Raw genomic sequence first — 12320 nt, 5'->3', positions numbered from 1 at the left:
CATTTTATACGTGCCTTTCTTGTGTTTGGATGATGCTTCATCCTGTTTGTGTGTACTGTCATGGAAATGTTTGATGCGTCTGATATTATTTGGTGTTTCAGCCTTGACATTCCCCCAGCCGAAGGCAGCGCTGGCACCTTGTTGAAGTGCAGGACCTCCAGCTCACATGGGGCACTGAGGAGGTCTTCTGTGTTGAGCAAGAGCCAAACCTCCACATCTATCCTGAGATCAGCTTCCCAACTCAGCTTCTTTCATTGCCTTAACTTAGAGCACAGAACAAAACAGAAATTCACCACAGTTCATCGGTGTTACTGGTCCAGTGCTGAGTCGCCATTCTGGTGTTGGATGGAGCCAATATTTCAGCATCCTGGAAGCTGAGAGAGATTGGTTTCACTGAGTGCTGGTCAATTAGAAACACCTTTAATTTCTAAGGTAATGAGAAATCGGAACGATAGGAACAAAGAGATCTTTTGGGCATGGAACACTTCACAGGGGTTATTTGCTACCAGTGCCCTCCTTTTGGCCTTGGGAACATTGGCACTGCATCTTGAGGATATGGGGTTGGGTGGTTGGGTACAGGAGCACGGGGGGGTGTGAGATGTCTTCAAAAGTACTCTGCCTTATTTTTCAGGGGAGATTTAAAGGCTGTGGTAAACATCTCTGTACAAAACCCCATTCATTTACAAGCAGCAGTATTTATGCTGGGAAATGCATCCCACCCTCACCTTTCGTAAGCAAAATATCTTTATTCTGATGCACACACATCACAGATGCCTCTTCTTCACAGGAATTTGGCTAAAAGAGGAGAACAAAAGCATTATGCAACCTGATGTGCCACAAAACTTTTCTGAATCAGTCGATTTCAAGCTGCGTGGAACATTTTTAATACATTGAACCCCAACATTTACTCACAGATAATACACTTCTAATACAACATTTTTCTTTGGGGAATACCTCATTTTCTATCTCTTAATGACACAATAAGCCTTACTCCCAAAGCACAGAGGACTCTGGTGCTGCAGCACAGGCTCCGGTGCTCAGCAGCAATAGATGATGCAGATGTCAGCATCCCTGCCCACCTCCCCCCGGTACAACTAAAGGTGCAGATGGGAAACAGAGGGACGCTGGGCTGCCTCAGGCTGTGCCAGAAGAGGTTCAAGGTTGGATGTTAGGAAAAACTTCTCTGAGAGTGGTGCTGCAATGGCACAGGGCTGCCCAGGGAGTGCTGGGGTCGCCATCGCTGGAGGTGCTCCAGAGCTGTGGGATGTGGCACCGAGGGACGTGGCGGTGGCACGGGGGGGTGGGCGGGGGTTGGGCTTGGGGATCTTAGAGGGCTTTTCCAACCTGAATGACTCCGTGACTCTCATCAGAGTTCTGCTGTGTAGGAAATACATACAAAAAGTGTACGATGATGGAACCGTGCTGTAGGAATATTCAAGCGTAGGGAGCTGAACACAGTACTTAGCAAAGCAGTTTTACTTTAATAACGGTCTACACAAATATAACAAAATATAACACATGTGAATGTCTGCTTCTTGAAAAATTCCAAAGTTGGGCTTTTAAGGATCCTAACAGGAATTCAGTTTTCTTCAACGCTTTTCAAAGAGCAAAGGGTCCTTTAAAGCTATGATTTCACTTGAAGAAAAGGTGGTAATAAAATTCTTTTAAAAAGACACTGGAAAATTAATTCTAGGAAATCAAATTACAGCTGGATATTAAAATAATGCGTCGTTGTTTGGTGATCCTTAATTGTTCCAGGATTAATTCTGTGCCTTTATGAGCAGATATTTCTTGATGCCTGGGTATTTTAACACTGTGTTTACTGATATCTTCTCTCCAAACTTTAATCTTAACTGCATTTTAGCAGAGCACACAACCTGCAGTTCTGCTGCACAAAACGCCCTCCGTGCCTTAACCAACTTTAGGGTCCTTTCACCTCCTTTTATACGGAATTTTAGGCTGGGAGGAACAAAAGGATGCACTTTTCACGACCCTGGAACCCTGTGACCACTGGGAAATCAAAAGGGTGGTGACACGGAGGAAAACCATTGTCCCCAGAAATAAGCTCTTCAAGGGGCACCAGGAATGCACAATAAAATCCCAGTTTCCTTTGTGTGGCTGTTTATGCCGACGTCTTGCATCATCCAAAGGCTCAATACGAGACCTGAGCTGAAAAGGAATCTTTTGGTTTCTAGGAAAATTCCATATTCTCCGTAAAGAAACGAGGTGAAATAGAATCTTTGAAGGATTCCTCGTCTCCTCGCGCATTAAATAACTCCAGGGTGAAGAAAATCCTTTCGTCTGCTCTGTGGGAATCAGAGAGGGAGATTTAAATGGGGATTCTGGCAAATGGGAGCAGATGGGGAAAGAACCTGATTTGTCAGAGCTGCGGGATTTAGTGAATTTGTTGCCTCCAAACTCTGTTGTTACTGGAAAGCAGCAGCCTGCAAGGGCTTAATTGGAGAATCAGCTCTGAGCTGACCTGAAAGTGTTACAGGCAAAAAAAAAAAAAAGAAAAAGGAAAAAGGGGAAAAAAAAGAAAAAGGCAAAGTGAAAGAGAAGAAATGAGAGGAAGAGAAAAGGGAAAAGAAAAAAAGGGGAAAAAAGGAAAAGAAAAGAAAAAAAGAAAAAAAATAAAAATGAAAGTAAATGAAAATGGAAATAAAAATAAAACGAAAATAAGAATTTAAAAAGGCAAACAAAAAAAAAGAAAGAGAAAGAGAAAGAGAAAGAGAAACAGAAACAGAAACAGAAACAGAAACAGAAACAGAAAGAGAGAAAATAAAAATGAAAATGAAAATAAAACAAAAACAAAAAGAAAATTTTAAAGGAAAATAAAAAGAAAGAGGAAAATAAAAAGAAAGAGAAAAAGAAAAAGAAATAGAAAAAGAAAAAGAAAAAGAAAAAGAAAAAGAAAAAAAATTGAAAAAAGAGAAAAACAACCAAACCAACAAAGAAGAGAAGGATCCCAACCCCTCACTTAAGCAAAGATGCTGCTGAAGCTGGCAGCTCTTTTTCCAGTGAGGACTGCAGAATGTGGGAAAGCAGCAATGTAGAATATATCTAAATGAGATACAAACATCTCCGTGTGATCCTCACACGACAGCCTCTCAACCTGTTGTGTATCATTACACAGAACAGGCTGAAAGCCGAATTTTGCTGTTGAAGAGTTGTTCAAAGACTTCTGATTCCACTTGAGATCAGTGCAGAGAAAGCAGGGCGCTGGCTTTACCCAGCCCTGTGGCAGAGCAGCGCCTGGGAACCGATGCACACCGTTGGCACGAGCTTTTCTGCCATTAACATCTGCTCCTAGAAACGTGCAAAGGGAAGATGTGCAGTTGCAGGGTGCATCCCAGAGCCGCAGCCATCTGCGGAGCCCTGAGGCAGATGCACACAAAATCCCACTGCAGGACAGGCGTTTCAGCTCTGTGTGATGAATCAAACACAGATACACACCCTGCGCTTTGCCTTTCAACTTTTGTCTCCCCCATTTGTGAGTTTCGATGTCCAAAATCTCCCAGAGAGGCACATGGCAGAAAAATATACTTGGAAAGCCTCGAGGAGAGGTTTTTTATGCTGCCTTTTAATACAAAATTCGGGATCTGTTGTAACAAAAGGATGCACTTTGCACGACCTTGAGAGCCTGTGACCACTGGGAAATCAAAAGGGGACTGACACTGAGGAAAAGCATTGTCCAGAAAAATAAGCCTCTCCAAGGGGCACTGGGAATCCACAATAAAATCCCTGTTTCCAAGAAAATTCAGGCATTTCCATCAAAAAAGAAGGGTGAGATAAATAGAACGTCCTCATAAGGCACGGATCCTTCCTAAGGCAGGATGTTGAGGTCTATGGTAAACAAAGCCCTGAGGAAAGCAGCCGAGTCCCAGCTCGGGCCACGGGGAGCCGGGCTGCACCCCAGTGCTGTGGCACAGAGCCCCTCAACAGAGATGCTCTGCATCCCATCTCATTCACTTCTCTGCTTTTTCCCAAGCTCTCCCCTCCCCTCAGTTAATCCATTGTAAGGCTATATAAAGTCAGGTGTCAGTACATTTCATGCACAACCTTCATTTTTTGTTACTTTTTTTTTTTTTTGTCTTGAAATCTCCTCATTATGTTCCAGTGGTTCTACAGGAGAAAAATATTTGTGACACCTCCAAACGCCAGTATTTGGTGGCCATCATTCGTGGCTGTGATGACGAAGTGGTTGGGAGGACGGGTTCGCATTGAGCCACACGGCAGCAGCCTCACCTTTACCAGCTCAGCCCTGCAGGAGGCAGAAGTCAACACTTCTCTATTTCTTCATGGCACGAAGGCATTTTTGCTCCCGAATGCCACATTTCGTGGGAGTCAATTGAGCAGGGACAGTTGTACCCATCGATATTTATGGTTGATTTGTACTTTTAAAGGCTCATCCTGCAAAGATGGGTGTGCACTCCTCATGTGAGCCACACAACCAAAGCCACCCATGTGCTCCTGGTGCTTGCACAACTTGTCTGCACTTCCCATCAAAAGCAAAGGAAAATAATGCATGATTTCTCTGCTTTTGTTAAGTGAAGGGCATATGTAAGAGCACTGTCTGCAAAACAGATCACTTCTTTATCAACTCCTTTTAGTGCAAATTCTCAGCATCTGGATATTCCTGCACACTGGCTGTAATTGCGACTTCTGTCCCCACAGACATTACTGGGGATGTGATGAAAGGCACGATGCAATGCTTCTGTTTCCAGGGCTGAATGGCCACAATTTGAATGTTTTCACTTATTTCTGCAAAGCCGACAGCGCTGAAATGTAAACTGCAAATTTGCCTCAACCAGTTGCACGTGGCTCCTGCTTAACCAGAAAGTAACTGGATGCGATCAGATGCGCAGTAAACTCTCCTTAAACACTTACGAAACTTGCTGTCCTGAGAGGTGTAATTAGCCTGAAAAACTGCCCTTCTTCTGCATCGATTCCGTGGGCTGGATGCGATTTGGCTCAACGAAATCGCAGCGCAGAAGCACCGCTTTCAAAAGGAATAGTTTCATTTATACAGCGGGAGGGAAAACTCGCGCAAACGTGGGAAGGGGCTGACGAACAGCAAAGGGCTGGGTTTGACAAGCGGGAATTGGGGCGGTGGGAGGGCAGAGGCACTGCAGCGATCTGTGCGTGCGGAGCAGCGTCGCTGAGCGCCGGTCGCGGAGCGGCCGCGCATCGCTGAGACGCTGCGAACTCATCGCTCCTAACGGCGTTGCGGTGCCCGCGCTCCGGCTGGGGATGCGTGGCAGCCCCGTGGCTTCAGCCCGACGTCCTTCTCTCCCTCCTGGTATTTAACGCAAGGCTTTGGGCATACTTTCCCTTTCACTTCCAGCGATGTATTTCGGCCGTTTGCAGCTTGGGGGCAGAGCCACGCCGGCTGCTGGGGGGGGCGGGGGGGGAAGAGAACGCTGCTGCTGGAGCTGCTGGCAGGGGGGATCTCAGCTCCCCTCCTCACCCACACACTGCCACCACATTCTCATAAAGAGAAGAACTCCCCTCCTAGAACAGTTTTTTTTTTTTTTTTTTTTTTTAAATTATTATTATTATTATTTTAATTATTATTTTTAATTTTTTTTCCACAAAATGACCATCTCAGATTTTCCTTACGCAAACTCTGCTGTCAGCTTCATTTCCAGGCTGGGCTGAATCTGGGTGTTCTATTCATCAGGGAAAGCCCCTTATCCCACCGTGCTCAGCCAGACCTTGCCCTTCTTTGTGCTGGGGCTCCTCCACATGCCGTGCTGTGGTGCTCTCCGCCCAGCCCGGCTGGCAAGAGTCAGCTATGTGATGACCACAGACCCTGCTTTCTATCACGGATGTCTCTTGTTGTGCTCCTCAAGTCCTGCCGATGGCCTCACGTGTGCCACTCTCTGCCCCTTTGTCGTAGCAGTCTAACAGAAACCACTGCCAGAGCCACAGCAGTGTGCCCAGCCCAGGAAAGGGGAACAGGCTGCCTTTAGCCAAGAGTAAACTTTTGGGTAGAGAGCAACAGTGGGACCACGTGGCACAGAGGGAACGGAAGGACGACTCATGGTCCTTACCTCTCAGATCCTGGAGCTGGGGGAGCAGAAAAAAAGGCAGCCAATGTTGTAGCACATCCTACAGTAACAGAGTAACGGCTCGAAAAAAGAATTAATTTTAAGCGTCACCTGCAGTGAAACAGTAATTTATTGACTCATTTCTAAAGCGTCAGGGGGTGCAAAGGAAGTGTATTTTGGAAATTGACGTCTCATCTAGAAATGACTTGAAGTTTATGCATTGTGCAGAAGTTTAAACAAGCACCATTCTGCTCCACTGACCTGAGGGAGGAGATGGGCGCGTGCACCAAGTTCTGCTCAGTGCTGGGACCCAGGGCTGAACCACACCTGGAAGGCACACATGCTTGGATCAGGCATCTGACAGATTGCAGCCACAGAGCAGCCCTTGTAACTCGTTTTGGTGGAGAGCTCTCAGGGATTGCAAATTGATTGAGCCTGCAGAAGCTCTGCACACAGCGGCGAGGGCCTGAGCATGTGCTGAGGAACGGGGCTCACGGTGGGGAATGCTTTCCAGCTCTAATGCCAATAGTGGTTCTTACAAAAATACAGGTTGACATGAGATCTCACAGTGCATTCTGATTGCCAGCTGTAGGAAATAACGCCTCTGAGGCAGCTCCCAGAGGGAGAAGTTGTGCAGTGTTACAAAATAGAAAAGTGTGCTTTGTGACGAATATTTGGGAACATATGTGTGACATGAGAGGTCGTAGATCCCAATAATTGAATTACTGGTAATATTTGGCAAAATGGGGAACCTTTCTGGGAGGAATATACCTCTTTGGATTGGAAGGAGAGCAGCTGTAATACAACAAACACCATCTGATGAGAAAGGCCAGTCTCAAATCAGAGAGTTTAATAAAATGGTTTGGGAATGGATAATCCACCATCTTACCAACACAGCAGAAGGATGTGCAGTGTGCCTGAAGATGTGTGCATCCAATGGGACTAAACTTATCTAGTAAGGACCTGAAGGAGAACATACACAGTCACATTGACTATGTGGTCAAAACTCCATCTTGAAACAGTGGATTTTGATACAAAAAAAGATTCAAAAGCTGTTACTGAGATAGCTAATAAGGGAAGTACTTTCAACATAGCATTTCTATGTTGTATGGGGCCCTACCTTGTGCACACAACACGGGTCATTTGCTCATGCAAGTAGCTGCATTGTCAGGGAGACGACTTCTATCCAGATTTCAGGGTCAGTTGGAGCACTTATCTCCAGATTTCAGGACTTTACCCACCTGGAAGAAATACACAATGAACTCAGCGCCGTGAAAGGAGGAGTTTCTTTAACTTTTTCAATGCCCCAATGTCAGTGAAAGTGGAAGGAAGTGGCAGAATCAAAACCTATAGAAATTGCATGGAATTGCTGCCCAGAAGTTGAATTTCAGCCTGCTGAAAGCTGAATGCAGAATTCAGCACTTCTACATATCCACTGAACTACAAAAGTAAATAGGAGACAGAGCAGATTTTGCTCTCTAACTTTGCATTCTTGTTTTAATAAACCTGCCTGTATTAAATTGTCAAAAAGCTCTTAAAAAGACATCAGTTTGTGGTGATCCCTCACAGCATATCAGATACACAGCAAACGTTACATTATTCATTACAGCAATCAATACTGTAAAAGAAAGAAAAATAGACTCAACTCCATGCCGTTGCTGTTTGTTTCTGATTGCAAATAATTTCCCATTTTATGTGTAGATTGGTCTCATTTAGGAGAGGATTTGTTGATTTTGTGAGTGTATTTCCCACACAAAATGCAGAGAAACGAAGGTTATCCAGCTCTTGTTTTTCTATATTAAGGTTTCTCCAATGAAGTCAAACAAAAATTGAACTAAAGAGGTGGACATCAGTTTCAGATCTGTTTTAGTACAGAAAATGACAGAAAGGTGAAATCCTTTGTAATAGAAATGCTCTTCACTTTTATTCTCAGTTTGTTCTCAGTTGCTGTATAACAGAGAAGTGCAAATGCAGAGGAATGATTCAGAAAACAAAACTGAGTTAATTTTTTCAGTGATACCGAGGAAAAAATTGCATCATTCTCTGAAAGTATTTCTATTCATTATCTGAAAGTATTTCTATTTATTCTGTCCTCACGAGAGGAAAATCATTTTCATTCTATGTATTTTCCATCAGAATGCAGTACAACAGAGACAAGGCAGCAGTGCAGGAGATGTGGCTGCAGGTATGTGAGCATCCTGAAGTGGGCAGCGGGCAGAATGAAGGCAAACCCCTCAGTAAGTCCAATCCTGCACAGATGTACAGAGCTGTGCTGGGGGAACCGCAGGGAAAGTTCTGCTCCGGGTGGGACTGGGAGGGTGAATCTGTGCTGAGCGATGAAAGCGCTTTTCTCAGCTCCTCTGCATCTTCTGTTTCTCTTGAAGACGACCCTGAGCTGTGCAATGTTCACCTGCAGTGAGTTAAAGCACTCCACCTGAAGCAACCTCCAGACGTGGCTGCAGCATCATTTCGGGTACTAACTTCATTCTGTCACTTTGCAACTCCAGCAGAGCTCCTTCTTGAGGTTTCCAGATATCCCAGGGTTTTCAGAAAGCAGCTACATGTTGTTAATCTGTCAGACATCTCCCCATCCATCCACTCAGTTCCAGCAGTTTGCTTGGAGAACCGATTTTCTGTTTCACAACGATGCATCCCTTGCATCCATCTCTGGCTTGCTTCTGGTTGTCGTTTCTTTCCCTTGCTGCCTGCAGAGAGCTCCGCACAACTCACCGAGCTTTTCCCTGCATGAAAAAGGTTGGACAGTAGTTCTGACTCTGGAAGGAAACAGAAGTGGAGGACATTCTCGGCCACGGCTGTTGGGGAGGGGTGTGTGTGTGTGTGTGAAATGCATCAGTAACCAAATGAGATGCAACAGATTTATCTGCAGTGCTGAGAAGTGCAGTGAAGGAAACAAATACCTTCTTGGCGCGTATGCATGCACATGATTCAGTTGTGGAAAAAGAATCCAAATTTCTGCAGGTCTGTAGAAGGAAAAGAGTGAGCTGTGTCATTTCACAATACATTCAGATGGCATTTGGAAAATCTCTCTGCCCCTATATGGGAAATTCACCTCAGTGAGTCCCTTAACCTGGAACAACCCCCACCCCAACAAGCAGGGTGCTTTGCAAGCACCACGTTATGGGCTATAAATCACGTGCATTCGAAAAGACCATCAGCAAAGTGCCACATTTCTGCTAAGCTCACATGGCAGACGGATGCTGCAGCCAGACAAAGCCCTTTAAAAGACTAAGAATATTACATAATGAAAATTATCAAAGCAAATGATTTTTTCCCAGTGCAAGGAAGTTACTCAGTGCTGTGACATGCTCAGTGCTTCGTTCTGTAAGTTGTTGGTTTTTTTTTTATAGTTAGACATTAAACATCCATTACTGGGGAGCTCTTTCCACGCTGTTGTGCACACACGAGTTTCTGGCACATTTTAGTTTTCATTACTGCATTAAAGCACCGTCCTGTTTCTGCAGAGGCACTGGCGGTGCATTCACACACTCCATGCTAAATCATCAACGCTGATTTTGAGTGCTTCGCTCTGTTTCTACACCCTCAGCTCAGGACTTCATGAAGGTACTTTGGCAAAGAGGAGAAAATCTGAATGCTGATCATCCCTGAGCACTGCATGACAGCACACATCCCCGCAGCTCCAACCCAGCAGTCGCTCAGACCGACATCAGAGATATCACGACACAAAAGTTTGCAAAGAGCGATCCAAACGTTTCCACGGCTTCTAGAAGAAATCATGGCGGGATCTCAGAACCCTCGTGCCCTCCGGGAGCCCTTCCATCTCACCAGGAGCACTTTGACACGGCCGCTTTGTTTTAGGCCTCACTCACACGCGCATGGGGAGAGGAGAGGCCGGGCGGCGTGGCCCAACTCTGCCCGAAAACATGGCAGGGCTTGGCTGTGGAATGTAAAGAAAAAAAAAAAAAAGAAATTAAGCAGTAGTAAATACCGTTGGGACAAAAGCCCCTTTCTCGTGGCGTACCGAACGCGGTACTGATAGATGACTCCCGGTTTCCATGGGGACCTTTTTGTTCCAACTTCAGGGCGATGCCAGGAACCACCGGATCGCCGCACCGAACCCAAGGGCCGGGGGGATGCGGGGCGAAGCCCTTCGCTATCGATGGAGCCACGCTCCTATTTCCTAAATGACGGCTACCCCTAATCCGGGAGGCGCGGCAGGGCACAATTAGCACATTTTTAGAATTCCTGCGAAGGCCGCCCGCCAAGGCACACCGACCCCTCACCCCAGGGAGCGGGCCGCAATCAGGGCCGGGGTCCCGGGCCACAAAGCAGGGCCGGCCCGCAGCCCCACTTAGCCGCACACAGACCTCCAACCCCACGCAGGCCCTCGCGGCGAGCCGTGGGTCGGGCTGCACGCAGGCCGAGCCGGGCCGGGGCCTCTTCCTCGTCGGGTTTTCACCCCCGTACGGCCGCGTCGGGGCCGCGCTCTCCGTTGGCAGCGCCCGAGCCACGCGTGGCCGCGGCGCGGGGTTGGGACCGTAACGCGGGAGCGGCCCCACGTGCGCGGGGACCCCGGGTGCGCGGCCCCACAGCGCGGAGCCCCGCGTGGAGCCCGAGGCCGCGGGTTCGGCTCAGCTCAGCCGGGTCGCGCAGCCCCGCGTGGAGCGGAGCGGAGCAGAGCAGAGGCGGGCCAGCAGCACCACGCAGCCCCGCAGCCCGCCCGGCTCGGCCCGCACCGGGGAGGAAGAGGAGGCCGGGCCGGGGAGCGGCGGCTGCAGCTGCAGGACACAATTAATTATGCTAATGGCGCGGGGAGCGGATGTACTTTTTTCCCCCTTTATTCCTCTCCCTTTTTTTGGCTGGTCGGTGCGGAGGGAGCCGCCCTGGGCTGGGATCACATGATATTGTCTTCGCGCCACTTTCGTAAAACCCTTTTTATTCCAGGGCTCCGCTCGCGCTCCGAGGTACCGTGTTTATCTTTCCATTCTCTCCCCTTTTTCCGCTCCTTTTTCCTCTCCCTCCCCAAACCCTACCGCGGGTCCGGCGCTGCCCCTCACGTCCTCACGCCTTGCTTTTTATCGTTTTTAAATTTTTTTCGTCTTTTTTTTTTCTTTTTTTTTTTTTTTTTTTTTTTTCTGCTTTTCTTTCTTTTCTCTTGCTTTTCTCTTTCCCTCCCTCCCCTTTTCCCATGCTGGGGTTACACCGCGATCGCTGCGCTCGGGCCGGGGGTGCAGCGCGGGGCCCCGCAGCGCTGAGCACGGCGCGGGTTGGGGGTGGGGCGGTGCGGGGGGCTCGGGGTGACTGCCCCCCCTCTCCCCCAACACCACCACCTGTAGGAGTGTGCGGGGCTCAGCCGCCCGCGTGGCCGCACAGCTCGGCGGTGCCGTTCGGTACCGCTGCGCGCCCCCCGCGCTTACACGGTTCCAACAATGGATGGGGCCACGGGGGGAGAGCGGAACTTTGGGGGGTGAGGGGGGATCCCCGTTGCGGGATGTGGGGATGAGGGGACGCTACGGGGACGACCCAACCCATCACGCGACAGCAAGGCTCGCGGCTCCGTGTCCGACGGTTGTGGGGAGTTGGGGGTGAAAGGGGTTCGCGCGCCGCCCCCGCGTGGCCGGTGCGTGGGGGAGGGGGCGCGCGCGGCGAGCACATGGCGGCGGCGAGGAGGGGGGTGGAGAGGTGGAGCGCATGCGCGGCGCGCGGGGGACGCTGGGAACTGTAGTGCCCGACCCGGAGGGGGGCGGGGCGGAAAGGGGAGCGCGCCACGAGAGAGAGAGCGCGCGCGCGCGCGCGCGCGCGCGGAGGGGGCGGGCGGGAGCCGGACCACGCGCTCGGTGCCTCCGCCGTCGGGGCGCTGCGCTCCGTTCCTCCGCGCTCAGGCAAGGGAGGGGCGGTGGGAGCGGGAAGGGAGGGGAGGGCCGAGGAGGGGGCGGGAGCGGTGGCGGCGGGGCGGGAGGCGGCCGAGGTGCCCCCGTCGGACCGGGACAAAGGGGCCTCCTGCGGCCGTGCGGAGCCGCCCTCGTCGTTAGTCGGCGGCGGGAGCCGCAGCCGCTCCTCGGGGCGGGGGGTGGGGAGCGCGGTGGAGAGCTCGGTGTCTCGGTGGCGGCCGGAGAGGCGGGGGGGGGGGCGGTTGGGCGTCTTGGCGCGTTTTTGGGGCTTTGAATGGAGGACTGCATTTCCCACAGTGCTTTGTTCCTTCGCTCTTTAATCGCGGCGCGCGCGGCCCCCGGACGGGGCGGGCGGCACGTGGCGGGGCGAGCCGGGGGAGGGGGGGGGGCAACACGG

This window comes from Centrocercus urophasianus, unplaced genomic scaffold, assembly GCF_019232065.1.
Source record: "Centrocercus urophasianus isolate 14NV4802_14NV808 unplaced genomic scaffold, USGS_Curo_1.0 seq_24, whole genome shotgun sequence".
In the NCBI taxonomy this organism is placed as follows: Eukaryota; Metazoa; Chordata; class Aves; order Galliformes; family Phasianidae; genus Centrocercus; species Centrocercus urophasianus.
The sequence above is the reverse complement of the archived record's forward strand: the minus strand, read 5'-3'. Positions refer to the sequence as shown.